This window comes from Stenella coeruleoalba (assembly GCF_951394435.1).
Source record: "Stenella coeruleoalba genome assembly, chromosome: X".
NCBI classification, from domain to species: Eukaryota; Metazoa; Chordata; class Mammalia; order Artiodactyla; family Delphinidae; genus Stenella; species Stenella coeruleoalba.
This window is the reverse complement of record NC_137152.1, coordinates 41,090,929-41,116,465: the sequence shown is the minus strand read 5'-3', so window position 1 is coordinate 41,116,465 and position 25,537 is coordinate 41,090,929. Positions and strand designations below refer to the sequence as shown.

General features: G+C 47.7%; 1 long non-coding RNA gene across 2 annotated transcripts; it reads left to right on the top strand.

Annotated features, from left to right (window-relative positions):
• The first annotated feature begins 214 nt into the window (after positions 1-214).
• On the top strand, positions 215-19,765 carry LOC307180286. 2 transcript variants are annotated; one of them, XR_013825715.1, is made up of 4 exons: positions 215-591; positions 11,712-11,885; positions 16,281-16,370; positions 17,871-19,765. It is a non-coding gene; the product is annotated as an uncharacterized lncRNA (long non-coding RNA). The 2 variants fall into 2 exon arrangements; XR_013825716.1 differs by lacking the exon at positions 215-591 and adding an exon at positions 6,413-6,693.
• Positions 19,766-25,537: the final 5,772 nt, after the last annotated feature.

Below are 25,537 nucleotides of genomic sequence, written 5' to 3'. Positions count from 1 at the left end.
ATTCGAGGCCGAGGGGACACCGGGTTCTCAGCCTGCAGCCTTCTTTTCTATCTACTCCAGGGTCACCCCTTCGTTTCTGCATGGTCACATCCAGGTGGGGAGAGCAACGGAGCAAGAGATTGGCTCCGGGATGCGTGTATGTGTGTGTGGGGCGGGGGGGTCGAAATCGAGAAAGCGTTCTGGGCGGCGATTGGTCGCCGCGAGATAGCCGGAATAAACTCTTCCGGGGTGTCAAGCGGCGCCGGAAATCCCGCTATTCCTGCCCCTCCCTCCTCGCCTGCCCAGTTCCCATTGGCTGTCTCTCTGGGACAGGCACAGTGGTCGCCGAGTTGACGCTCAGGGTGAAAGGTGTGCGTGTGCGTGTGCGTGTGCGTGTGCGCGTGCGCACGCGGGCATTTTCAGAATGTACATTTTTCTCCGAGTTTGACTACTCCAAGACTGACTATCCGTAAGGGGCTGATTAGCTGCCCGGGTCGGTGGCGAGGTTCGGCGCAGTCGCTGGCTGTGCAGGGTGACGGTGGTGGTGTCTTTCCGCGAGCTCTTACAGTCTTGTTTAGCCTTCACTCAGTCTGGAGCGTGTGGCACCGCAGGGTCAGTCGCGCAGATTCATATAATTAAGGCCAAGGAGGGGTCACCAAACTTTTTTGGTGTCTCTCCCTGGGAAGTAACGTGTGTCGTGCAGTTTGGAGATGTGTACCGCTACGTCTGACATCCCAGATGCTGTTTGAGTACATTTGGCGTCTGTGAGCATTTTGGGGAGTTTTTGGTGAATGGGATATTTTATCTGGGTGGGTTTTGTGAGCCATGGTACAAAGTCTGTAGGGATTTGTGTCCTTGTAGACCTGGGTGTGCATTTTCTGAGCTTTTGGGCATTAGAGTCACTGGGTGTTAGACCCTTATGTAGACGTCTGTACCCCAGCGTGTGAGGCCTTTGAACTGTTGTGATTCTGGGTCCCAAGGTGTGATGTCTCTGAGCTGCTTTAGGAAGGGGTTTGTCTAAAGGTGTAAAGTATCTGAGCTGTTTGGGGTCTGTGTGTCAGTAGTAAAATCTCTTACCATTTTGGCTGTGAGGTCTCTGTCCAGGAACTGAGGGAGTTGGAAACCCGGCAGGTATGATTCCGAAGCCTGGAACCCGACGTGCTGATGGTGCGTTGTTGAGGGTGTCACTTGTCTCCTGGAGTCTCAGTACGTATCATAATCAGTCAAATGGGGCCAGTGCCCACCTTGGAGGGTACCTGTGCATGTTAACAGTGTGTGTAAAGGGCCCGGCTCCCAGCTATGGTTCAGCAAATGTTTTCTGAGCGCCTGCCATGTACGTGAGTACTATTCGAGGAGTTTGTGACAGGACAAAACTGACAAAGTCTCATTTCATAGAGTTGGTCAATAAGTAAATCAAGGGTGGCAGGTGCTATGTATGAAGAAAGATAGGGCTGGACCAGGGGAAAGGGTATGTGGAGATGATGTTATTATTTTATTCAAGGTAATCAGGGAAAGTCTCCCTGAAGGATGACGAATGAGCAGAGACCTGGAGGAAGTGAGGGAGCACGCCGTGGGATTACCTGAAGGAAGAGCATTCCAGGCAGAAGGAACAGCAGGTGCCACAGTCCTGGCGGGGCAGTCTACTTGGCGTGCTCCTGGATATCAAGGAGTCCTGTGATGCACTGGGTCCAGCACGTAGCACTCATTGAAAGGTGTCTGGTGCTGCTCTCTGTGTTTGTCCCACAATCTGTGGTCATCCCCATTTCACAGATGAAGGACCCGAGGCTCCAAGATGTGCCCTGCACCCTCTCTCCTGCTTACACCTGAAATTACTGAAGAGGGGTGAAACTTTCTAGCCCATCATGAGAGACAGAGGGCCTGAGTGTAAGAGCTGCAGGGAGGACACCGTCCACACTGAATGTCAGCCAGCCAGCGGAGATCAGTTATAAAATGGGAATCATGCCCCTCATAACATTGCTACTCTTTATGGAGGGCAGGACTTAAGAATGAGAAAGGAACTGGGGCAAAGGAGAGAGGCAGGAAGGGGAAGCTGGAGGACAGTGAGGAAAAAACCCACTGGCTTCATCATATTGCTTGGATTTGGCCCAGTTCACCTTGATTAACTGATATATTCACTTTTCCCCTGTCCCTACCCTTTCTTTCCCTTCCCTTCTCTTCTCTTTTGTGCCTGAGCAGTTCAGTCCTAAAGCCATTAGGTGTTGACGGGCAAGGCAAGTATATGCGTGTAGGGGCATCCCAATTTGGGAGGTCAGAGCCCAAGGTGGTAAGGAGGATATCCCTGGGGGTTCTGTGGGGAGGTGGTTAACTGGCTCAGGGATTCAGGCTTGAGTGAGGTGTGGAAGTCAAGGGCAGGGGATGGTTCAGCATAGCACGTGGGGAGGACCTCTTTGTGGAGGAGGGATGGCTTATATGCATTGGGATTTGTCAACTCAGTGAATATATAAGGATGGTGGGAGCCACGTCTGTCACTTTTGGAAGAGGGAATTTCCAATATGGAAAGGAGGTAAACTGGAACAACTTCTGAGGAGTTCTACTGGAATTAAAGGTCTCCGTGAGAACTCCTGGTTTTCAATAGATATGTGTGCATATGTGGATAGATTGATATAGAAATATATATATGTGTGTGTGTGTGTGTGTGTGATTGTGTTCACACATATATTCCAAACTTCCTGAAAACAGCAACATCCCAATGACAATAAGTACACCTACCGCTAGATCCTAGCTTCTGAATACCATTCTCCGCTAAATGCTGGGTTCCCAGGCTGAGGAGAGAAAGGATTAATGAGCCTGGCTCAACTTGTCATGTCAGTAATAAGGGAAAGTTAAGGAATGATGGGGAGATGTCAGGGGGACACAGAATATAGCTGGAGGGCTCTCCCACCAGAAAAGCTGGGGACTCTTTTATCTTTTCCAGCTTCTCTGAGGTATTATTGACATATAGCATGTAAGTTTAAGGTGCACAGTGTGATGATTTGATACACGTAGATAGGGCAAAACGATTACCACAATAAGGTTAGTTAGCACTCTATCCCCTCACAGAATTACCTTTTTAAAAATTGTGGTGATAACATTTCAGATCTACCCTCTTAGCTTTCAATATACGATACAGTTTTGTTCCTTATACTCAGCATGCTGTACATTAGATCCCCATAACTTATTCATCTTGTAGCTGGAAGTTTGTACCGTTTGACCAATATTTCCCCCAGCCCCTGGCAACCGCCATTCTAAACTCTATTTCTGTGAGTTTGACTTTTTTAGAGTCTACATATAAGTAGAACATACAGTATGTCTTTCTTTCACTTACTTCACTTAGCATAAAGCCTTCCAGGTCCATTCGTGTTGTTGCAAAAGGCAGGATTTTCTTCGTTTTTGTGGCTGAATAATATTCCGTTGTATATGTCACCACATTTTCTATATCCATTCATCCCCTCCATGGCCACTTAGTTGCTTACATATCTTGGTTGAAGCTGCATTGTAAATTGTGACGTTGGTGTTAGTCCTCCAACTTTGTTTTTCAAAATTATTTGGCTATTCTAGTTCCTTTGCCTTACCCCAGAAATTTTATCATCAGTTAGTCTATATGTACAAAAAAATCCTTGCCTGGATTTGTGATTGGAATTGTATGAAATTGATGGATCTATTTGGGGACTATTGACATCCTAATTATATTGAATTTCTCAACAGATGAACGCAGTATGTGTCTCCATTTTGTTAGGTCTTCTTATATTTCTTTTCCTCAGCATTTTGTAGTTTTGAGCATACAGATCCTGCTTATGTTTCGCTAGATTTTGGGGGGAAGCTATTATAAATGGTATGCACAAGTCTTTTTTTTTTTTAATTTCCTAATTGTTCATTGCTAGTACAGGCAAATATGCCTGATTTTTTGGTGTTGAGCTTGTATCCTGCGACCTTGTTAAACTCACTTCTTAGTTATAGGAGTTTTTGTTAATAGATTTCATGGGATTTTCTAGGTAGATAATCATGTCATTGGTGGATGGGAGCAGTTTGATTTCCTCCTTCCCAATCTCTAAACCATTTGTTTCTTTTTCTTTTCTTACTGGAGTGGCTAGGACTTCCAGTACAATGTTGACTTATAGCTATCCTCCTGGCCTGGTTCCTGATCTTAGGGAGAAAGCATTTAGTCTCTCTCCATCAAGTAGGATGGAGGGGCGGGTATTTTTGTAGATGCTCTGTGTCAGGTTAAGAAAGCTCCCTTCTACTCCTGGTTAGCTGAATGTTTTCATTATGAATGACTGTTGAATTTTGTCAGATACTTTTTCTGCATCAACAGATAACGATCATGTGGTTCTTTATCTTTGGTATGCTACTATGCTGGCTTGATTGATGTTTTAATGCTGCACCAGCTTTGCATTTCGGGGATAAACCTCACTTGGTCATGGTGTATTATTCTTTTTATATATTGAATTTGATTTGCTACTACTGTCTTTGTTTGACTTTGGTATCAGGGTAATGCTAATCTGAAAAAAGAATTCAACAAGTGTTCCCTCTCTTCTGTTTCCTTGAAGAGATTGCGTAGAATTGCTGTCATTGCTTCTTAAATGTTTGGCAGGATTTTCCAGGGGTACCATCTGGCCCTGGAGATTCCTTTTCTGTAAGTTTTTCAACTACAGACTCAATTTTAAAAATAGATGATCTGTTTCTTTTTGGCTGAGCTTTGATAGTTTGTTCCATTTCGCCTAAATTGCCAAAAGTAATTATGTAGAATTATTCATAGAATCCTTTTAATTTCTGTGGGATCTGTAACCTATTTCATTCCTGATGTTGGTAAGTTGTGTCTTTAGTTATCTTGCCTTTTTTTTTTTGTCTGTCTGGGTAGAAGTTTATGAATTTGTATTGACCTATTGAAAGAACCAGCTTTGAGTTTCGTTGATTAACTCTATTCTTTTTCTGATAACTGTTCCAATCTCTGTTTCCCTTATTTGCTTGCTTTGAATTTATTTGGATTTTCTTTTTCTAGTTTCTTAAGGTGGAAGCTTTCATTATTGATTTGGGTTCTTTATTCTTTCTAATACAAGCATTTGATGCTGTACATTTACGGCTAAGCACTGCTGTACCTGCATCCTGCAGATTTTGGTAGGTTGTTTTTTCATTTTCATGTTGCTTAAATTAATTTGTAACTTTCCTTGATCCTTGCTCTTTGGTCCATGGATTATTTAGAAGTATGTGATTTAATTTCCTTGTGTTTGGAGATTTTCCTCCTAACTTTGGCTTACTTATCGGTGGTTTTTCTCTTTTGGTCAGACAACATTCTTTGTATGATTGCAGTTATCTTGCAATTGGTCATATTTGTTTTATGACCCAGGATATAGTCTACCTTGGTGAAACTTCCATATGCACTTGAAAAGAATGTGGTATATTCGGCTATTGTTATGTGGAGGGTTCTATACCTGTGAGAACATTCGGTTCACCCATGCATTCTAATTTGCTTTCTCTCCGTTCTGTGTATTACTGAGGTTGTTGAAGTCTCCAGCTGTTCTTGTAGATTTGTTTGTTTCAGTTCTTCCAGTTCTGACTTGGTCATGTATTTTGAAGCTTTGCTGTTGAGTACTGTGCAGAATAGAGTTAACATAGCAGGCCTGAGACTATAATCCTTAGAAGGGCTGGCTTTTTGGCCCTCACGTCGCGTCTGAGAACTTGGATTTCAAGAGGTTTCCCACCGTTGCCTCCTTCAGAAGTGTAGTTTACTCCTCCATCTGTCCAAACAGTATGTTTTATGCTAAACACCTGCTTTCCTCCTGGGAACCTGAAATCTTATGTGCTAGGCCCCGGGTTTCTCAGGAGCTTCCCTGGTGGACAGCATTTCACACGCGTTGTCATGATCCGTTGCCGGAGGGACAAATTGCGTGATTATCTACTAGGAAAGGACTCTTGGAAGCTTGCGCTGGTTTCCTCCGGATGTTGCCCAGTGCACCTCTCCCCCTGGATGATTTGGCTTTGTATCCTTTTGCTGCAGTAAATCTTAGCCATGAGGATGACTATGTGCTAGGTCCTTGGGGTCCTCCTAGGAATTCATCAAAAGCAAGGGTGGTCTTGGGGCATCTGAAACAGTGGTGGCAGCTGTGGATTCACTAGCGAGACTGTGACTCGCTGAAATACGGTGAAAGCCTTGTTTGAGTAAAGGGAGGATGAAGCAGTAGGGATGACGATCTTTTTGTGCTCATTGACTGTGGATGTACCCGTGCTATGAAACAGCAGCTGAGCCACTGACTGTTGTGATAGGTGTTACTTACAGAATTTGAAAACAAAAGATCCAGATCCAGGAGAGTTAGCGCACTGCATCCTCGGCTGCTTCTGCTGTGCTGCCTGATGCGAGTGGGGTGGCGGGGGGTGGGGGTGGGGAGTGCAGCCAGCTCCTGACTTTGGTGTTTGTTATTTCCTCCAGGCCTGGGGGGAAAGGATGCAAACCTTACAAAAGGTGAACTCTGGGTCGGCCAAAAAATGTTAAAAGTTTGACTTGCTCTCTCCTACAAGCGGAAGAAAGCAAGTAAAATCAGGTTCTGGGCTGGAGAAAGCTTCAGATAAACTAGAGGCAAGAAGGGGAAAAAGGTCTGCAGGCTTTTCTTCAACTTGGCGGCGGCGGCGGCGGCGGCTGCGGCTGCTGCTGCAGCAGCAGCAGCAGCAGCCCCTCCCAGCACTCGCGCCCGAGCTACCCGGCCGCTGTGCGGTACCCTGGTGAGTGTCAGTTTACTGCTAGGCGTTTGAGTAAAGCGTCCCTGGGAGAGGGAAAAGGGGGAATTTTAAAAATGGCTTTGTACGTTGTGGCTGTTGCATCTGGATCTTTGAGACAACTGAGACGAGACGTTAGGCATATGACTCTTCAGTGCAAGAGAATGAGCTTTTCCAGCCTCCTCACGGGATCAGTGAGACAGACAAAAGGACAGGAGGCTGTGTCAACCCATTTTGAAAATTTTTAAAAATTCACGATTTTGTCCTGGCCAGTTGCTAAACGTAATGTCTTTACAGTTAGATTATAAAACACGTTTTGCTATGAAAGTACTCTTGCCTACAGCCCTTCCATACAAAAGATTAGGGGGACATTAGGGGATAATTAAAGAAATGTAAGTTTTGTTGTTTGTTTTTGTGTTTTTTTTGCGGTACGCAGGCCTCTCACTGTTGTGGCCTCTCGCGTTGCGGAGCACAGGCTCCGGACGCGCAGGCTCAGCGGCCATGGCCCATGGGCCCAGCCGCTCCGCGGCATGTGGGATCCTCCCGGAGCGGGGCACGAACCCGCGTCCCCTGCATCGGCAGGCGGACTCCCAACCACTGCGCCACCAGGGAAGCCCCGAAATGTAAAGTTTTGATTTCAGGATTGTACACAGTGATTGTATAACAATGGAGAACACACCACCCCTGGCACCTGGTGGGGGAAGTGTAGAGAGGGAGCGAGGGCATTAATGATCTTGTCTGTTCCTGGGAATTTTCTATGTTTCCTAAAGGAATACTCCCCATGCAGCCTTCCAAGCTGCTGTGAGCACTTTTTTTTTTTTCTTTTTGAATTTTACTTTATTTATTTTTTTATACAGCAGGTTCTTATTAGTTATCTATTTTATACATATTAGTGTATATATGTCAATCCCAATCCAGTGAGCACTTTGAATGCAAACTGTCTGCTGAGGCTCCAGTCACACCTGAGGGAGCTCTGACTGTGGGGCCGCAGGAGTGGCCCCAGCCCCTGGATGGTGCATGCAGAGCACCTCCAGGTGTCAGCCACCCTCGGAAAGAGGATGCGCTGGGGTCCCGGACAGACAGAACTGCTTGGAACGGGCTGCCTCCAGGCAGTGCCTCTGAAACTAAGGCCTCAGATGGATTATTCAAACTGGACAGGGAGTCCTAGGGGGGCAGGTCCCTGGGTGGGAGGCCACACTGGGGCCCCAGGGAGCTGTCCTGCCTGCCTGATGTATGTCCTGCTCGGGGCAACCTAGCAGTTGTGAACCCTTTGTTTCTAGGGATACATGTATGCCTCGGAATTACCCTTCTTGTGTGTGAGCCCTGAATATCCCGACGCAGCCTCAGCCTGGTCGGGATACTAGTGACCAGAGTACGTCTGGTCACATACTAGTGACCAGAGTATGCTGTGCCTGAATTGGTGCCTCAGGTGCCTCAGCTACAAAAGGTTCATACAAAAAACTAAGCCGTAAGGTTCCTGGCTTTCTAAGTTAGACCTTCATGGTTAATGACACCTGTATTTAAATGGCTGAGTCCTGGAACCCTAAGGGATGTAACTGACATCAGTACTGCAGTGTAGGCTGGTGTCACTGCGCTGCCTGGGTCCTAAGACCTGTGGCATTCCCCTCCCTCCCTCTGCAGACTGACATCCTTCTCGCTCGTCATTAAGACACTGGGTCCAGTCCTTCACCCGTTACGTCAGCTCCACAAGTGTGGACTGACTTTCTACCGTGTCTCAGGTCCTCTGCCCTGAGGACACCAGGATGAACGGGATGTGTTTCCAGCCTTCTGAGAAGGAGTTAAAAGTCTGGTGAGGGAGACAGACGTGGAAGCAAAACCTCGGTGCCTCAAAGACAATGGGCTTATCTGGCTTTGTTCAGCAACCCATGGCAGATCACACTATGAGCATTTCCCACGTAATTTTTCCCATCCATTAACAGCATATCCTGAAGATCCATCTAGTCAGTACAGCTGGATTCCCCTCATTCCTGTAGGCGTGTACAACCTCAGCTACCAAGCGACACTGGTGTGTTGCATCAAGCTCAAGGCCAGTAAGAGAATTGCCTTCAGTATGTGTTCTCTAAAACACTCAAGGATTCTTTGTAAGTTTCCAGAGAAAGCAACATTCAGGCTTCCCTTAATTCACGGGTAAATTACAATCATGGAAAATCCACTTTATTTAACTCTCTGCTTAAAAGTGTTTGCCTCCCTGTAACCCTCAGCCCACAGATGCCGGTAGCTCCTCCCAATCATTTCAGCACCCAGACCTACCCTCTGAAACTTCCTGTCAGCTTCCACCTACTTACCAGGTGCACCATTGTGGTAGTAAACCACATAACATACTGGTTATCAACCACGAGAATAGGATTTTGTGAAGGTATCCCCAGACCTCTTATTCTCATCAAAAGGATAGGAATGATATGGTCCACGTCAGGGTTTGGTCTGGGGAAATAGCATGGCAGCATGGAGTAGGACACAGGACTCCCCAGGAAGGATTCCAGGCACCTTCCTCGTCTGTCTTGCTTTCTGTGACAAGATAATGGTTCAGGGACAGACGGGGTGTGAGGTAAGGCTTCGTTTCCAAGGTCAATCACGGCCGTGGGCATCAGTGTTTAGGATGGTTCTGTGGTCGTCGTGGCTCTTGGCTCCCGGGTCTGGGGTCCTTCTCAGAGAGAACGAGCCCTCTCCAGGCTGCGTTACCAGAGTCACGGGCCAGGCGAGGGCTTTAAGCTACTAGGGAAGGCTGTCTGCTTCGGCACGGCAGATCAGATCAGAGGAGGACAGCTGAGAGGAGAAGAGGGGAGAAGATCTCCTCAGGTCAGGGGCAGGTGTCTGATCGGTGAAGGGAAGACATTTTTCCTAAATTCTGGTTGCTCTGGGCTTGTGTGGCATGGAGGGAGTGAGGGTGCAAGAGAGAAGCAGAGGCTGACTGGAGGTGGGGAGAATAGATCATATAACCTCATATCGTCTGTGTCCCACGGCCCCCGAGAAAAGCCCAGGCCATGTGGCATCTCAAAGGTCATCTCCTCTCACCACCTCCATCCACTGGCCATGAAGAGAATGGATCTGAGATAAACTGAAGCCTCAGAGAGACAGGCCAGTGGGGTGGTGGTGTCTTCTCAGAAGATCCGCTGCCCTGCCCTTGGTTTGACTCTCACGCTGTGTCCTTTACGTTCTCTCTCCTGTGCTCTCAGGTTGGTCTTCCCAACTGTGTGTTTGTCCTGGGAAGAGTCAGTACATTGGAGACAGTCTCGCTACCAAAGGAGTTTATTAAAGTTCCTGAGAGTTTCCCAGGCAGAGTGAAAAATCAAAGATTCTAGGGCACCGTTGTAGCCACACTAAATGAGATTCACTGAGTGCGGATCATGGAATCTGCATTTTTGTGTTTTTTTTTTTTTTTTTTATAATTCCTCAGTTCTGATTGACATGGACAATTTGTCTGGGTACTACCAGAGCAGAGGAACGAACGGTCTTATTTTCCCTACTGGCAGGTTTCTCTCTCCATCGGGAGCATGTGGAGGTGACAGAGGTTTGCTGCCTTCTCTGATGCACAAACCCAAGACCTTCAGGCTAGGAGACTGACATGCTGTCTGCTGTTCTAAGGAGGCTCTCAGATCATTGTTTCCACAAAACATCCTGATTCCAATCCTGTCAAGCCTCCATCTAAAAGATTTCTGAAGAAACCAGATATCTATTTAGTGTGCAGTTCCATGCTGTAAGGTCAATTTGTGTTATGTGTTAGCTGTTTTTCTACATATTTTGCAGTAGCCATTGGATCTTGCCCTTAACTGAATAAATACAGAACACACTTGAGTTTTCCACAATGCCTCCACAGACCTGTGGCTCCACCCCTTACTGCTGGGTGACACTGAGCGGGCTACTTAGCATCTCTGTGCCTCAATTCCTCCATTAGTAACATGGAAACACTAGTTAGGAGTAAATGTAACTACTTCTTGGGGGCAGTTTAGAGCACTGACCATGTTAAGACATGGGAAGTTGTCAGGACAGTGCTCAGCATGTGACAAGTTCCTGGTGAATTCTAGCTGTTGTCATTACTGCTGTTAATAGTGTTACCGTTCCCACATTTCCCTGGAGAGTGTTCCAGAGAAACAATGTCAAGACCACCTTTGACTCACCACATGGACTTTGCACTATCACTTCAGCCTCTCAGGGACTCAAGAACTGAATGTATGGGGCATGGGTGTGGGTATGTGTGTGTGTGTGTGTGTGTGTGTGTGTGTGTGTGTGTGTATATTAGCATAATGAGTATTTAACTCTCCTTATGGGGATATTGTGAAGCCTAAATACAATGCTGGGGTTTCATCAGGGGCTCGTATGGAAAAGTTTAGTGCCTATTCTCTAGGAAATTAGAAGTCTAATGACCTCTTCGTATGATTTGTATAATGATGGGAAAGTAAGTGATCACTGGACGATTGTAGTAGAACATGAGTATATACATTTTAAAAAACATTCCAGAGGGAAATTTAAAGGCCCAAGGACCTTATCATATAGCCCTTTTTTGGGGGGGGGGGGCCATTATTTTTATGAAGCCTAATTCTCCTGTATCAAATTCTGAATATCTGAATCTTATGAAGATACAAAAGTATTAATACTCAAACTTTCATCAGTAGGACTTTATTTCTTGTGTAGTTTTCACATTGCCGGTTTTATGGTGTTTCTTATTTCTTCCACTAATATTCACGTTTTTTTAACCAAAGGGTGATGGTGTGAATATTTTCTGAGTTACATCCTGAGGAGATGGTAAACAGTGTTTTTGGATGGAGAGTCTGAGGAGGGGGCCAAAGGGGAGAGAGAGTGGAGCGGGAGTGGTTGAGGAGAAAGCAACGGGGGCAGGGAGAGAGATATGGGTACAAGCAGAAACCGAAGTGAAGAGACACAAGAATAAAAGCTCACCCTTCTGGACTGTGTTTAACTCTCTATATGTATAAGTGTAATAAGGTCTCTGAGTACTCACAGCAACATTATGAGGTAAGCATTTTTAATGTTATCATCCCTTTTTGCAGATGAGGAAGCTTGAGACACGTAGAGGTTAACGGGTGAAGGAACTTGCCCAAAGTCACCTGGCCGGCAAGAAGTGAGTCAGATTGCTACGCAGGCCTGAAAGAAACAGAGAGGTGTGGTATCTGACCCCCAAATCTGGAATACACTGCAGTGTCCAGTGTCCTCTGGATCAAAAGGCAAGTGAACATGTCCATCGGCATGAATCAGATTACCATGGATCTGTGTATGGATTGAGCATGATGTCTCCTAAGTGCATGAAAGACCACGGGGTGTCGTGTCAATATGCACACGTCACAGAGAACAGTTCCTGGTCCATATCAAGCTCTATACATGTCTTTGCTTCTACCGACATCAGTATCAGCATCCTCATCCTCATCATTATGGGAAGTAGCATAACCATGCTATAATGATAAACAGAACAACAGACACAAAAGTATGAAGACATTACCTCCCCCCATCTCCTAATCTTTAAAAATGCAGAGAAAAAACCTGGAAGGCAGTAGACTACATATTAAGTGTTTTTCTCTTGAGTGTGAAATTCTAGATAATGCCCAAATAACCTTTTTTTTTTTTTTGGCGGTACACGGGCCTCTCACTGTTGTGGCCTCTCCCGTTGCGGAGCACAGGCTCCGGAGGCGCAGGCTCAGTGGCCATGGCTTATGGGCCTAGCCGCTCCACGGCATGTGGGATCTTCCCGGACCGGGGCACGAACCCGTGTCCCCTGCATCGGCAGGCGGACTCTCAACCACTGCACCACCAGGGAAGCCCCCAAATAACCTTTTAATGTGCTGTATCTTCATTGTTACGTAGCCAGTTTTTCTATTATAATTTGAAACTAGTTTTTCTGAAGACCTGTTCTCTTAGGTATCTTGACGTTTCAGGATGAAAAAAAATTGTTTTGGTATCCTTGCCAAGTGAAAACCCAGTCAGCACACTTAAGTGAGGAGTATGATCTTTGGTACAGTGGGGGGTGTGGGGTGTGGGGGGAGCAGAGAGGTCCTGATGGAAGGTTAGCTAAGTCTGCAAGCGTTGTGAAAAAGGCCACGGACGATATAAGCCCAAACCAAACAACAACTCACAGGTCCCTAGGAAGAGACTGGTGTTCTATCCACATAAGTGTCTGTATTAGGACTTCTTAGACCTTTGCTCTTTTGGCTCCCGTGGCACAGTGGGGCAGCGTGTGGCGCTTGTAACGCAGTCCTGCTTTGACCCAGGCTGTGGATGAGAGTTGCAGCCTCCCCTGCAGCACCGCCCCTTTTGTGGGCCAACTGGAGCACTTTTCTTGGTGCCTGGGAGCCTCCAGATTCAGAAGGGAAGGGAGACAGAAAATGCGTAGCTCAGTAGGTAGATCCGACCCTCCCAGATAGAGCCATGCACAGCAAGTGAGATGCAGGTGCAGCTTGGTGCAGTAACCCGTTGGGAATTAGCAGAGTTGGATTGGGTGACTCAAGGAAGAAATGTGGATGTGAATGCAAAGGGGAGGAACCACATTAAGAGGGGTAAACAGCTATAATTCCCATTTCTGTAACAGGGTAGGGTACTCCATTATTGTTGGGAGAAGGCTCCCTGGTCTGAGCTCTGGGAGGGCGTCACGGCACTTTAGTGATGAGCGTTCTGAGGAACCGCCATCAACCCTAACCAGGGGGCGCTGAGTGTCTGAAGGCAGGAAGTCTCAGTCTTTACCCCTAACAGACACAGACAGCTTCTTAGCCCTGCTGAGAGTGGTGCTGTGGCACCTGAGGGAAGCTCAAAGTTGCCCTCTAGCAAAACTACCAGTGCTCCTTATGTCCTAATCCAGGTCAGGGTGGCTGCCCAGACACTGTGCACTGATCCGGATAAGTCTGATGGGGTGTGTGTGTGTGTGTGTGTGTGTGTGTGTGTGTGTGTGTGTGTTTGTGTGAGACAAACAGTGACTTTATTCATTGAATCGTTCACCAAGCTCCAACTACTATGGTCAAGGCACTGTGCTGGATGTCTGGGGATACATAAAAAAACAAACAAAAAAATGGTCAGCTGGGTATCTGCTCAGTCAGCTGACTGACAAGGACAAGGAGGGATCATAGATACTGAATGACAAGCCTGTGCCAGGCCTTAGAAGGAGTGAGAGGCAGGACGTGGGGGAAGAGCAGAGAGAGTCGAGGTGGAGCAAGCAAGGAACTAGGAGGACCGCGTGAGGGGCAGCTCCGAGTGAGACTGATGGCCTCACCTGGACTTGACATGCCCTTCCTAACTGAGCTCAGGTCCCTGACTCCATGGCCACCTGTGCTCTGGGCACAGCATCACAGACTCCACTAGCAGCCTGCGTTCATTCAACAGTCCATCGATTGGACACGTAGTTGCGGGGCCTACACTGGGCACCAGCCACTTGGTACTTGGGAAACATTCAGTGAACTGACCGGTGCTTTAAGGATCTTGACCCAAGTTCCACTGTGAGGCCAGAACTGTGGCTGATGGGGCAACAGAGTGACCCACACGTGTGTAATGAACGTTGCAGCCTCTTTGGTTAGGAGTTTCCGGAATTAGGGATCGTATGAAAGATGCAATGCTCCTCCCCCCACCAAAGGGAAGAGAATCTGACTCGAGATATGCCCTGTTTACTCCATTCTCCTGTGTCATTTTTAACGCAGAAATAACTGGTCCAAGAAGAGCTACCCTTTATTGACCAAGTACATTTGAGTCGAGGTCCTTCATTCACTGAGGAAACAAGTTCGAAGCACCGACCAGACACTAGGTCTCCGCTACTGGGGCCAGTTTGGGGATGCAGGGATGATGGGGGCTGCAACCTGCAAGCAGATGACTGCCCCCTGTTGTGTGAGAAAACCCATGGCAGGATTTAAATCATAGAACCCTAGGAACACAGAAGAGAGCCTCTGACCCCCTGCCATAGTGTGCGGGGTCGGGGGTGTGTGGTGTGTGGGTGTTTGGTCAGGACACACTTCTCAGGGGTGGGGAGGTTCTTTAGGTGGCACTTCGATCATCCACAGTTTACAGACACAAGCTGAAGAGCAGAGACATGAACATGGGTGGAGCCAGATTTCCATTCTCAGTCTGTTGGCTCCAGACCACCATGGCAGCTGGGTCAGCTCCAGAGCTGTCATGCAGCCGCTACAAACACTTCCTCTGCCTCTGCTTGCCTCTCAGTTCCTTCCATCTGATAAATAGAGTGAGACTGGTGGAGATATAACTGGGGGAGGGTTGATTGCAAAGCCTCTCTGATATGGCAGAGTGCCCCCCCCCACACACAGGGGAGGCTGAAGTCCTGCCCGGCCGTTGGCTCTGAGGCAATCCTTTTGCGCCGGTGGACTCCAGTTTCTTGGCTGCAAGGCAGCTCCTGCGAAGGCAAACACAGAGAGCGTCTTAGAACCTTTCAGGGTGGCTTTGCCCTACTGGGTTCCTGCATTTCACAGGTGGACATGGTATTGGGACAATGATGACTTTCCTGTCACGGAACAACATCTGCATCTCGGCACCTGAATCACAAGCCAAGTGGGTTGTCGTGACCGCAAAGAAGACGGGCTTTGCAGTCGGGCAGAACTAGGGCTTGACTGCCAGATCCAGCCTTTACTGCATCAGCGACCTAACCTCTTTGAGCTTGTTTCCTCGTCTATGGAAGGCGGGGGTTGATACTTCTCTGGATCTATGGGGAATAAAACCGCATATGCCCGGCTCCCATTAGCTCAGTAACGAGGCTCCGGGTGAACCATTTTACACTGCGCCCTGTGTTAGGGACACATCAGTGTGGAGGCAAGCATGCCGGGGGCCTCTGGGCATCTACTCCATCCTCTGGCTGGGGTGGGGGTTGGGGTAGTGGCGGTGGAACTGGTGCCATTTCCATCTTTTTAATTGTCTTTACATATCAAAGGCACACACTTCATTTCATACTTAGGTGTGCTCTGCTCAGAGGAGTTGTACTGAATGAAGTCAGTCCTCACAGTTGAGTCTGTAGCAGGCAGAACCAGCAGTGGGGACACCTAAGGAGTTGCAGGAAGGTGCTGTCAGATTCCCTAAGAGGGTCCCCATACTGAGTGCGCAGCTGATCCTTGCCTCCCTGATGATCACAGGGGACTAGTAAATCACAGCCTTGCATGGGGAGGACCCGTTAATATACTTTCTCCTGTCCTAACAGAAACTCAGACTATAAACTATAGTGAAAATCTCATCAAAACAAAGTCCATGGGTAGGGCAGTTCAAAGCCTGTTCAATTTACTGGGTCACAGATACCATAAAGTGACAGATTTTTTTTCCCATTGTTCAGCTTATCCCTCCTCACTGTGAAGCAGGTGGTCACCCTGGATCCCTCTATGCTTCCAAAACTGTGGCCAAATTCCAAAGGTCATATTCAAAGGCAACAGTGGGCCCGTATAACATAAGGCGAGAGAGCTTTTCTGTCTGTATCCTGTTCTTAGCAAGGAAGCCTTTCCCAGAAAAACTCAGCCATCAGATTGCATTTCAAATCAGCTCACTGTGAACCACAGTAAAACGTGTGTCCGTGTGGGGAATTCATAATGAAATCTCCATCACCTTCCATTCGGTAAAAATATCAAATCTGGTAACTGTGACTTTTCATCCAGGTACTCCTCAGGAAAAATGGAAATTGCTCTACCCAGCCTGACAGCTGAACCTAAGAAGGAATCAGACAGATGAGGAGGGAGGAAGAGCATGTAAGATGGAGGGAACAGCACGTGTGAGGTTGTGAAATCTGTGGGTGGTGGGGGCCGGGAGCAGGGCGGGCAGGGGGGGCGAGGGAGGACGAGTGTGAGCACACCAGCCATCTGATGAACAGAAAGAGGTCTGGGTGCGCTGGAATATCAAGTGGGGCTTGGAGCGGAAGGAGGGGGTCTGGTGACGATCAGACGTTTGGGGGCAGGCAAGGCCTGCTGTGCTTAGTCCAGGAGGCTGGACATTATCCTAAGAGCAGCGGGCAGCCCCTGCAGAGTTTTGAGCAGGGCTGTCATGCCCAGGTTAGGACTTAAGAAAGCTTCCTCAGGCAGTAGGATAGACAATGCGTTGGAAAACATCAGGATTGCTGGTGGTGGTCAAGGAGAGAGATGAGGGTGACGTGGAACTCACTGTGCCGATGGAGAGAAGTGTCAGGATCTTGCTTAGAAAGACTTAGGAGGCAGAAAGGTGGGGCTTGATGACTGAGAGGGTGGTGAGAGAGAGGCAGCAGGCAAGGATGGCCTTAAGGATCTCTGGCCTAAGCAGCTGGGGAGAAGGCTGCCTTGCCCTGAGTTAGGCAACAGTAGAGGAGGTGCAGCTATGTGGGGAGGGGTTGTGGATGGGTTCAGTTTGGACTTGTTGAGTATTCCTTGCCTTTGGGGCTCAAACACGTATTACCTGAATGACTTGGGGTAGCTGACCTAACCTCTCTGTGCCCAAGATGCCTCAACTGTGATAGCAGGCTCAATGTAAAATAATCCTAGTTGATGAGGTGGGAAAGCAGAGACTACAGAGAAGCTAGGGGAGCTGCTCAGAGTCACACAGGCCGTCAGAGGAGGAGTGACCCACAAACCTAGGCATACTCGATTCAGAGCCCACACTCTTTATTTTTTTAATTAAATCCGACATACCATATTACATTAGTTTCAGGCGCACAACAAAGTGATTCCACACTTTTAAACATTAGGAAATGAATAACACGATAAGTTTGGTTACCATCTGTCACCATACAGGCTTATTACAATATTATTGACTATATTCCGTGTATGTACATTTCATCCCCGTGACTTATTTATTTTATAACTGGAAGTGTGTACCTCCTAATCCCTTCACCTATTTTACACAACTCCCCACCCGCTCCCCCTCTGGCAACCACCGGTTTGTTCTCTGTGTCTCTAACTCTGTTTCTGTTTTGTTCCCTGTGCTCACTTGTTTTGTTTTTGAGGTTCCACATACAAATAAAACCGTGTGGTATTTGTATTTCTCTGTCTGCCTTATTTCAGTTAGCATAACACCCTCTAGGTCCATCCATGTTGTCAAAATGGCAAGATTTCATTCTTTTTTATTGCTGAGTAATATTCCGTTGTGTATATGCATACCACTTCTTTTTTATCGATCCATCTATCAATGGGCACTTCCATATCTTGGCTAGGGTGAATAATGCTGCAGTGAACAGAGGGGTACATACAGCTTTTGTGATTAGTGTTTTTTGTTTTCTTCAGATAAATACCAAGAAGTGGAATTGGGGCTTCCCTGGTGGCGCAGTGGTTGAGAGTCCGCCTGCCGATGCAGGGGACACGGGTTCGTGCCCCGGTCCGGCAAGATCCCACATGCCGCGGAGCGGCTCGGCCCATGAGCCATGGCCGCTGAGCCTGCGCGTCCGGAGCCTGTGCTCCACAACGGGAGAGGCCACAACAGTGAGAGGCCCGCGTACCGAAAAAAAAAAAAAAAAAAGAAGTGGAATTGCTGGATCATATGGTAGTTCTAGTTTTAGGTTTTTTAGGAAACCCTCACTGTTTCCATAGTGGTTGCACCAATTTATATTCCCACCAACAGTGCATGAGGGTTTCCTTTTCTCCACATCCTCGCCCACATTGCTTACTTGTTATTGTCTTTTTGATAATAGCCACTTGACAGGTATGAGGAAGCACCTCACTGTGGTCTTGATTTTGCAATCCCTGATGATTAGTGATGTTGAGCATCTTTTCATATGCCTGTTGGCCATCTGTATTATCTTCTTTGGAAAAATGTCTATTCAGTGTTTTGCCCCACTTTTTAATCGGGCTCTTGGTTTGTTTTTTGTTTTGTTTTGATAATGAGTTCTGTGAGCCCTTTAGATGTTTTGGCTATCTACCTCTTTTCGGATATATCACTTGCTAATATCTTCTCCCATTCAGCAGGTTGCCTTTTTGTTTTGTTGCCGGTTTCCCCTGCTGTGGAAAAGCTTTTTAGTTTGATGTACTCCCGTTTGTCCATTTTTGCTTTTGCTGCCCTTGCCTGAGGAGACATATCCCAAAAATTATTGCTAAGACCAGTGTCAAAGAGCATACTTGGCTATGTTTTCTTCTAGGAGTTTTATGGTTTAAGGTCTTACAATTTAGGCTTTAATCCATTTTTTGTTTATTTTTGTATGTTGTGTAAGAAAGTGGTCCAGTTTTCCCAGAACCATTTATTGAAGAGGCAGCCTTTTCCCTAATGTATATTCTTGGCTCCTTTGTCATAGGGGTTTATTTCTGTCAGAGCCCACACTCTTAAGCATCCCCAACTGTTCTCTCTGTAAAGGCTGGGGAGAAGTGGGAAGAGCTGGTGACTTCAGTGTCCGTTCACAGCTGGTGGCACCAAGTCTGGGTAAGATACATCATTGATCCTGCCCACAGTGCACTGGGGCGGGGATAACCATCCCCACCTGGCACGAGTTCACCAGGGTGGTGATGTCATGGGCTCACTCCAGCAGCCAACCCAGGTCAATCCTGCCAACCACAATCAACCATTTAGCCAATCATGAAGGTCTTCACTGTATCCGTTACATCCCCCCACTCCACGCCAGGCTGGCTGTTGAGACGGGGAGGTGAGGAGGAATTGCAGAGCCAGTCCCTGCCCTTGGGAGTTGAGTCATTAATCAGACAGAGATCTGACACCCATAGATGTGGTAGCAAGTGCATCATTGATCCCCTGTGAGGCTGGGTTGCTAGGAGACGAGAGGAGTGACAAGGATCAGGGTGGGATGAAGTGGACATGGCGGCAGGGGTGGGGGGAGCGGAGCAGGGTATGCTGGGTACTTGCCGAGGCCAGTCCCAAGTGCAGAATTACCCACAGCCTGCATGAGGGCGCCTGGAGGATGGATGGGCGGGTGTAAATGAGGGAATCAGCAGCGCCACCCCATCCCCACCTCAAAGTCTGTATCCCCAACCTGTGTATTGGGTGTAGGTGGTCTGGGGGTCCCATCTGAGACAGCATACTCTCCCAAGTTACAGAGTAGGAGCCAGAATCCTGTGATGTCCAGACATGTCCAGCATGTCAAATTCTAGGCCAGAGACCGAGCCACAGGCACCAAGAGGCCAGAAAATATTGGATGGGAGTTGGCTTAAAACGCAATGGCCGGTGCTTTGCGATGACCTAGAGGGGTGGGATAGGGAGGGTGGGAGGGAGGCTTCAAGAGGGAGGGGATATGGGGACATATGTATGCATATGGCTGATTCACTTTGGTGTACAACAGAAACTAACACAGTATAGTGAAGCAATTATACTCCAATAAAGATCTATTTTAAAAAAGAAAAAACAAACCGCAATGGCCAAATAACAAATTGGAATGTACCTATAGCAAGTAAAGATATCGAATCATTCATTTAAAATCCTTCCCACAAAGGGAAGCCCTGGGCCTCCTGGTTTCACTGGTGAATTCTATCAAATGTTTAAAGAAGAAATAATATCCATCCTTCAGACTCTTCCTGAATAGACAGGAGGGAGGAGGGAGCATTTCCTAACTCATCCTGTGAGAACAGTATTACCCCACTACCAAAGCCAGACTTGACGTCACAAGAAAGCTATAGACCAATATCTATCATGAATAGTGATACATACATCCTCAACAAAATATTAGCAAACCAAATCCAGCAACATTTGCAAAGGGCTATCTATGCAGGATTTATCCCAGGATTGCAATATTGGTTTAACATTCAACTTCAGTTAAGGCAAGCACCATGTTAATATAATGAAGGACAGAAACCACCTGTCACCTTGGTAGACAAAGAAAAAGCATTTGACACAATTCAAGACCCATTCATGATAAAAAAAAAAAAAAACGGTCAACCAACTCGGGATACAGGGGATCGTCCTCACTGTGCTGAAGGACATCCCCGAGAAACATCCAGCTCTCGTCCTGTCATATTTACTAGTGTTAGAATGAATGCTTTCCTCTTGAGATCCAGGCCAAGGCAAGGATGTCTGCTTCAGCCACTTCTATCCCACATTGACTGAAGGTTCTAGCCTGTGCAGCGTGCAAAACATGAACTTCTGCTTTCTGCTACAGCATGGGTGAGCCTCCAAAGCATTATGCTTAAGTGAAAGAACTCAGACACAATAGGCCCCTTCCTGCAGGAGTCAGTTTATATGAAATGCTCAGAAAGGGCAAACCTACAGAGAGAGAAATTAGATTAGAGGATGCCTGGGCCTGGAGGTGCTATTGGGGATTGACGGCTGATGGGTACACGGAATCTCTTTGTGGTTCTGGCAATGTGCCACAACTGGATTATGGTGAGGGTTGCACAACTGCGTAAATTTACTAAAAGTCACTGCATTGGGTGCGTTAAATGGGTGTGATTTGTGGTGTGTATATTATACCTCAATAAAGCAGTTTAGGAAATGTAATGCAGATGTCCAAGTAAGTCATGCGGGAAAAGATATGCCATTGCTTTTGTCACAATGAGGAATCCCGCCCCCCCCCCCCCATGTTCTGGGTCCGGCCTCCTCCATATGTGCTAGATGCTCCCTCCAGAAACAGTCACTGTGCGCGTCAGGACAGAATTGCTAGTGAGCACACATGTCTAGCGTGCCTCTGTGTGTTCATGCACAGGCGCCCTTTGTGTGACCACAAGTCAGTGGCTCTGGGCAGGCTCCCATAATCCATCCTGCGTCTGAAATTCTACTTAGCTGTTTTTCCATTCTTCTCCAATCTCATGGACCCAGCTTGCATTTCTCTGGTAACGGATCTCAGCCCTTAGCTCCAACTTCTGGTCACAGGAATACCTGTAGCCTGGGCATGAGGCCCCCTGCCTGAGCTCAGCAACCCAGGGGGGATGCTCAGCAGAGTGGTAACCAAGACAACGGAACCCCATCCAGCCTCCTCCTGCCCCCAGGACTGAGGTCCGTTCCCTCCCCTCCACCTGCCTGAGTGTCAGATAAGGAAGGGGACTTGGGGGCATGACACACAACCGAGTCATTGAAATTGTTCTAAATATGGCTGTGAAATAAATATGTCAAAAATAGCTCTCAGGGGACGTCCGTGGTGGTCCGGTGGTTAAGAATCCGCCTTCCAGTGCAGGGGACGTGGGTTCGATCCCTGGTCGGGGAACTAAGATCCCACATGCCGCAGGACAACTAAGCCGGCGCGCCACAACAAAGAGCCCGCACGCCGCAACAAAAGATCCCGTGTGCGGCAACGAAGATCCCACGTGCCGCAACTAAGACCCGACGCAGCCAAATAAATAAATAAACAAACATTAAAAGAAAACAGATCTCAGAAGACACATTATAAAATTTTTTAAAAATTTCATTAGTAACAAACATGGTTCTGAAGCTCAAGATTCTATTTAAAACCAGGACAGGTGAAGCATCATGCAATTATGCTTCTCAACCTAAGCTGTGCATCAGATCTCCCCTGGAGAGGCTTTAAAAGCAGGACATCCCCCAGAGAGTCTTAAGTAGTAGGTCTGGAATGTGGCCCCAGCATGAGCATTATCTGAAAACTTCTCTTATGAAAGCCGAGATTGCAGCTGTGGAAACAGAACCATCCTTACAGGAGGAAATCATTTTAGATTTGAAATTTGAGACTCCTCTCTACAAGGAAAGCGGGTTTTCACCATGACCCACTATGCTTCGCAGATATCTTAGGCTGAGGAAAGGGACAACGTGTCCAACGCTTGTTGTAAAACTGACCTCGTACTTGCTCTGCTCCATGTTCCTGAATCCAAAACTTTACAGTTAAAATCCTGCTTTTGCTAATGAAGCTTAGTACTTTTTAGTTCTTGTCAGGATCCCTTGTGCTTAGTTACTTGAAAACACTTCTGAAACATTGTGGAGCTAACTCCATGTGACAGATGAGAATAGTTCTTTGAAAATTAAAGGTGACTGAGAATTGTAGCCGTTGATGCAGAAGGATCAGCTGTCGGCTTATCTGCTGAGTGTGCTGAGTTGCATCTTTAAACTTTTTAGTATAATTTATGTTATCAAATTAACTCCCGTGCTCAGGTAAAGACCAAATAGGACCAGGATGTTTATTGTGAAAAGCACAACTGAGCAATCCCTTGTTTCATGCACACCCATGAACACCCACCTGCACAAACGTTCTCTTTCAGGGATCTCTTCTGGATATTTATCTGCACATTCCCAAATGATGGGCTTACACTGCTATGTCCTGACTCATCGTCTTGCTAAAGACAAGGGTTTCAATCTATTAGGCGTGTTACAGTGCCCAGGTTCTCCTCGGAGATCCAAAACAGGGCGTAGGCCTGTGCTCAGGACCCGCTCAGAGTGTGTCTGCCAAGAACGAGGCCTCACAGAGGAAACGATCCACATCTGTGGCAACATGAAGATCACGGGTTAGCCTTTTCCAAAGCAGGTCCAGGGGAGTCATGGCGCGGTGGAGATCACACCCAGCAGCATCCCCGGGATTTTGGTTTAAGGAATTGGGTAGATGGCAGTGCCCATCCATGAGATGGGGAACATTGGTTTGGGGCCAGCAGCAGATTTGCAGGGCTTGTGGGAGGTCTGAGTGCAGATGTCCCATAGGTCTCAGCCTGTGCGGACTCTGGGGCCCAGCTGAGATTTCTTAGGTAGACTTGGTGATGGGCAAAGCCATCAGCGTACAGGGGGATACAGATGAAAACAAGTCAGATGGGTAAAAGCTCTGGGGGGTGATGTGGTCACCCAAAGATCATGTGTAGAATGGAAGAGCATGGGGCAGAGGTTGGAAACCAGAGGAAAAGAAAACCAAGATTTAGGAGGGGATCAAAGTAAATGGACAGACAGTGAGACTTAGAAGTAATGGACCGAGAGGTAGGAGGAAAGCCAGGATGAGCTGCTGTCACAGACTCTGACACAGGAAAGCGTTTTTAAAAATGGAATGTCTCTGTGGCCAGTACAGCACCGGGTACTACGGTTTGGCACATGGAGCTCTTGGGAGATGTTAGCAAGGGGATGCCCCGTGGATGGGGCACATGGAGGAGGAATCGAGAGGTAACCAGATAAGGATGCTCCTGGAGCCTACACTTCCGAGAAGCTTGGCTGGAAAGGAATCAAAGACGCAGGGTAGTAGAAGCAGAGTGCTGTGTGCTTGCAAGGTATGTAATTTTCTGTTCCCCAAACCAAAAAGACCAGGATGCAGGTTCCAAAAATTCCTAAGAATCATCAGGACTGTTGAATAGATGACAGAGTCGAGAATTGGGATGATCCTCACAGGTGACTCTTCAAGTCGAGGAGTGGGGAGCGGTGGTCTCAAAGCAGCAGTGGAGTTGCAGGAAGACTTCCATCCTCCCCCTCCAGGCCCCACTCTTGCCTCTGCGACCCATGGTCACAAGAGGAGCTGGTGGGGAGGGGTTGCTGAGATCACAGACTCATTCATGCTCCTCAGACTCCACGGGCACTTTGGTGTATTTATTCTCCCTGGCTGATCTGACCTTCATCACGAGTGTCCACCCTCCAAACTGGTTAGTAAGGGGAGAAAAAAACCCCACTGACTGAATTTACTTCTAATCTGGAAAGTGTGGTTGGATGCAATAAAGTGAATGGTCCACATATACAAATGCTCAGTCTGTTTTGGTGAAAATGCTCAGTCTCACATTTCCACCCCACCTCTCTTCTTTCCAAGATGGGGAAAGGGTATGTTTGTCGTACATCTGGCAGTAATGTGGGAAGGGTATCTACGACAGGACACACCTGTGTTGCTCACAGTGGCCTGGGTGGTCCCTGAGGGAAGGACAGCTCTCCTCTCCCGGGTCCAGCTGGCGATGCTGACCTGCACCGCCCATGGGTGGGGCTGGTGAAACTTGCATTTTTGTCTCTCTCTTCTTGGTGGGGAACCGGTGCTCCCTAGCTGACTCAGCCTCAGCTCACTCTGCTGGCATCTGCAGACCCCTCTGAATCTGGGTCTCATCCTCCATCCCACCCCTGGGCAGGGCTGTCCCCTCCACAACCTCAGCTGCAAGGTCACCTAGCCCGTTGCCTGCTTAGGCTTCCTCTGTCTGGATTCACTCACTTTCTACCTTCTTCCTTCAGGGGATGCAGATCCCTCCCTTGGATCTCACCTGCACCACAGCAGGAACCAAGATCAGCTCCAGAAAATTAAATTCCTTAACTCCAGCCACCCCTCTGCCCAAAGGTACTGTTGGGTCATTGTACAGAGTGTGCCCCTGTGAGTTCCAAGTGTGAATGGGGTGAAATCCTCCTGTCCTTGGTGCTCCTCTTCATTTCTTGACACACCTCCCTTGTCTGAACTGTCTTACCTCTGCCTGCCACTGCCTCTGTGGGCTGTTCCCCCCTGTGACTGGGACACTCTTTTCTTTGGCTTGTCTTTCATTTGACCCAAGACTTCCCGTACAATCTCCAGGTCAAAAGAGGCATACTGTAGAATGTGTACCTTGTCGAGTACAATTAGGAGAATATGTTGTCACATAAGCCCTCCCCCCCTCCCCCGGCAAGTATAAAAAGAGTGATAAAGAAGACAAGGGTCAAATATGCCAAAGGTGCCTGAGATGTTGTCTAGGATGAGCACTGAAGAGTGTCTGTGGGATCAGGAAGTATGGATATTAATGGTGGCCTTGACAAGGCCAATTACAGTGGAGTGATTGGAACAGAAGCTCCATTGAAGGCGGTTGAGGAGAGAATATCTCAGCAGAATTTGAAGCAGTTTTGCTTTGAAGGGCAACCAGTAATGTGCCAGTAGCTGCAGAATGGGGTGGTGGCAGAGGGTGGGTTTCCCCCTTTGCTGTGGAATGCCCCGATGTAGAGGGAGCAGGTGCTGGTTCAGGAGAGAGGGGTGGTAATTGCAGGCGCAAAGTCCCTGAGAAGGTGCAAGGCATGGGATCCTGGGCAGAGGTGAGGGGCTGTGTGCAGTCAAGGAGCACGTGTGCCGAGGGGCAGCAGAGTGACAGGGCAGAAACAGGCAGTTTGGAGA